Here is a 3,635-nt window from a genome sequence, read left to right as displayed (position 1 = left end):
GTTGTATCAGTTATGAGAACATATTAGGCAGCCTCTTCACTGCTGAATGACGTCCAACCAGGCAAAGACACATTGTAAAATGTAAGTAAATCTTATTATAACTGACAGGATGGAAAAACTAAATTTCCTTAAAAATTCAATAAATATAATCCACAAAAAACAGTTTTTTTTGATTATTTACCACATATTTATCAACGCTATGATATTTGTAGCTGTTGGTAGTTCAATATATTAACAAAATGTTCAAAATGTAGCATTAGATTTGTGCCATATTAGCAGACGGCACACAAATCAAACTTAAAATATTGGCGCCAATTTCTGTGGATAATATATTTGAGGATCGGATGATGTTTTTACGACAGCAGATGTTCTCTTTGAATGGAGCAAGCAACAGTCCCTGAATTATGAAGATAGCCAATTACATTACTGCAAGACAGTGGTGCATTATGGGTGGTATGTAGCTTTAAAGGAAAGGTTTCATTTTTTTTCAAGCGAGGCTAAATCAACGAGTATCTTCCAAAATGACGATCCGTTTTCCCTAACAGCTTAGGTCCATGTTTACTTCCTGTCATTCATGATCAAGACAGATAAACCCAAAATACACCAATCATTTAGTTTAACGCAACCTTACAAATGCCTCATTTTTATGCATTTGCTAAAATTTTTTAATGTAGACTTTTGCAAAGAGTACTTCATACTGTTCAAGCTGGTTAACTGCAGGATCAAGACATAAACACATAACACACTACTCATTTAGTTTATTTATTTATACAACTTACATGTCAAATTACTTACTATTACAATCATATTGTTTAAAATCATTATTCAATAAACCACAATCACACAAACATGGTGAATAAAGAGCTTAGTCGTGACATATTGATAATCGTGCCCTCACGGCAGAAGTTAACGGATTAAAAGTCATACAAAGAGAAATGAAACAGTAATCGCCTTGTACTGAAACTCAATTAGTTAATTATTTTAAGTAAAGACAATTTCCTCAGGCACATAATTATCTCAGAAATCATCTTTACAGTTCAGTGAGGCTTTAGATTAAAGCTCTCCTTTTCATCATCGTGTCATTACAGTCAAACAAACTCATTACATTTTACTGGAGTCGTTCTGTTGCTACTTTTAACCGATCTGTTGGATTTGGTGGCACTGTGACAAAAATAAACTTCTGCCCACTGAGATAAACCAAGATCACAAATCTACCAACAATTATATTATATTTGTTTGCTGAGTCACTTCATTATTACAGGTTTTTTCTATAACGGTTTTTGTTTCTGAAACAGTAATAACAGAGAGAAGCATTAATGAACATCATATATGAACCACAACAATTCAGTCAGCAGGATTTAAACAGTGTAGCACATTAACAAAGGATTTATTTAAAGTGTGTGGTTTGAAATGCGTTTTTTTTTACCATTCTTTATAATATATCAACCCCTCACAGCAGGGAGGGAGAATACTAATTCACATAAACAGTGCATATGTGGCCTCATTAAACACATGATAATGGTCATAAATTCATACAACCTGTCCTCACAGGTGCTCTTTACACATTTGACATATTTCACCATTATCTGCAGAAAGCTTTCTGTCCACAAACCCATTCAGGAGCATGTGGACGCACAGAATRGTGTCATCGTTCATTCCAATGATAGAACACGCTGCTTGACAGAGAGCCGCCACAGCTCAGAAATTGAGGCATTTAGAACAAATCATTCCAAAGTGATTCCTTTCGTCTCCTGTAAGTCATTGTAAATAATACCACTGTCTCACATTCGTAGTGTCTTGATGGGCCCTATTCTCTCTATTGAGCTCAGCTTCTGTCAAAGTACAGTTAGGTGTATATAACGTACACGCTGGTATCTGTAAAGTCATTAAAGTATCACTATGTTATTCATTATACGGAACAAGGTGGGACGGGTGGTGGGGCTCAGAGTAAAGGCAAATTGTTTTACCTTTATGATAATTGAAAGATTTTAAATATTAAGACCATTGTGACTGAATTCAAGCTGATCGCAGCCGCTGTTCTCTACAAAAGGAGGCCTGAAAGGGAGTATTTGATTGTACAAAGCATTCACTTGAAGGGAAGTATCAACTTAAGGCTGTGAGGAACAGTCTGATACAATGTAGGACAGTGACATTTAAGGCATTTTAAATTCTTACGGCTCTGGAGAACAGCTGATGTATATGCAGGTTTTATCTACTGATGGTTTCAAAATGGTTTTCAGTATTTTATGTGAGATATTCTATATCTTCACTTTGTTCATCTCCGTCTTAATGCCTACAGCAATTGATAAAGGTTGTTGATGAACTACAGCTCTTTAATAACAATCATGACAAATGGCACAGTGTGTAATCAAATAAAATGGTGGTCCTCGTCGTCAGGGGAAACAACCAACACAGATTTTGCTGTTGGTTTGTTCCGAACATAAAGCGCTCGAATATGTGAAACATTCATAACAACATTTTGTTCTTGTTAGAAAAAAAAAAAAAAAAAAAAAAAAAAAAATGGCATTTCCATCTTGGCTGGCTCATAATGAGGAGCCATCAGACATGCAGCAGACAGAAAACATGGTCATCTAAAAGTGCAAATATTTGATTGTTTTCAGTATTCTTAAAATATATATTTTTTACGCAAAATAATGATCTCACTAGAGATTTTGAATTTTCATTCCTGGTTTTGCTTTCATTCTCCTCAATAATTACTTTTAGATTGTTTAGGATGTCCACCCTGTTTACAGCCCACTGTGTAGAGATCAATGTAGACAGCTCCAACATGTTGCAGTATACCATGGCCTTTAGAGTGGCTGAGTATGGTGATCAACTCACCACTTATAGAGATGAAGGCTAAATCAATGCAGACTGGTAAATACCAGAAATGATATGATGTGTTAATGTGGCTAAGGTTGTGCTTATATATGCAGTGTTGATGGGTCTCAGCCAGGAATCAAGGTGCCAGGGGTCCGCTCACAGTTTGGACCGCAGGGGCTTCAGGTACTTGTGGAAGGATTCATGGACCTGGGGAAGGAAGAAGGAATGGAATATTATTTAGACTGAAATATTGAACATGTAGACTGAGCTCACCGGGGATCAGGTAAGGCCTGCATCCGGTTCTTGTTGCTAGCATTTAGCGTACATTGAAGCCTGTTAGTAGCTTGTAAGCCTTACTGCATAGTGGTAATTAAATCCCTTAGATCTAACAAAGGAGAATTTCATCAGTACCACCTGTGCCGTGACACTACTTTTATTTCATCCCTGTGAATATAACTGACCTCTGTGGAGTTTAGCGGTGAGCGGCGAGCCCACTCAAACAAGTTCTCATACACGTTGCCATCATATCGTCCCAAGACCGAATTCAGCTTCCTGTCGTGGTGGTCGAAGGCATCGACTAGTGCCACAGCGTTGGGCCTCAGCTGAGACAGCAGCTCCTTGACACGAACAGAAACCTGCAGCACCTGGGGCACATTCAGCAGTCCAGCCTTAAATAAAACAGATGGAGATGTGGATGAAAACGTGCTGCTGGACCTCACTCAGCCGCCTTAACAGTGAGGAAACAGACAAGAGAGACAGCGGGTGGTTAAACAAAGCCTGAAGTCTTATATTTCATTGTCAATTTAAAGCTC

At 37.6% G+C, this 3,635-nt stretch overlaps 1 long non-coding RNA gene across 1 annotated transcript; it reads right to left on the bottom strand.

Annotated features, from left to right (window-relative positions):
* Positions 1-748: 748 nt before the first annotated feature.
* On the bottom strand, positions 749-3,563 carry LOC116398383 (uncharacterized). The gene is made up of 2 exons (XR_004213749.1): positions 3,285-3,563; positions 749-3,030 (listed from the first exon to the last, which is right to left on the bottom strand). It is a non-coding gene; the product is annotated as an uncharacterized LOC116398383 (long non-coding RNA).
* Between the last annotated feature and the right edge of the window lie 72 nt (positions 3,564-3,635).

This window comes from Anarrhichthys ocellatus, unplaced genomic scaffold (assembly GCF_004355925.1).
Source record: "Anarrhichthys ocellatus isolate YVR2014 unplaced genomic scaffold, GSC_Weel_1.0 scaffold83, whole genome shotgun sequence".
Lineage (NCBI taxonomy): Eukaryota > Metazoa > Chordata > Actinopteri > Perciformes > Anarhichadidae > Anarrhichthys > Anarrhichthys ocellatus.
Note: the sequence above shows the minus strand (reverse complement) of the source record. Positions and strands in the feature narration are given on the sequence as shown.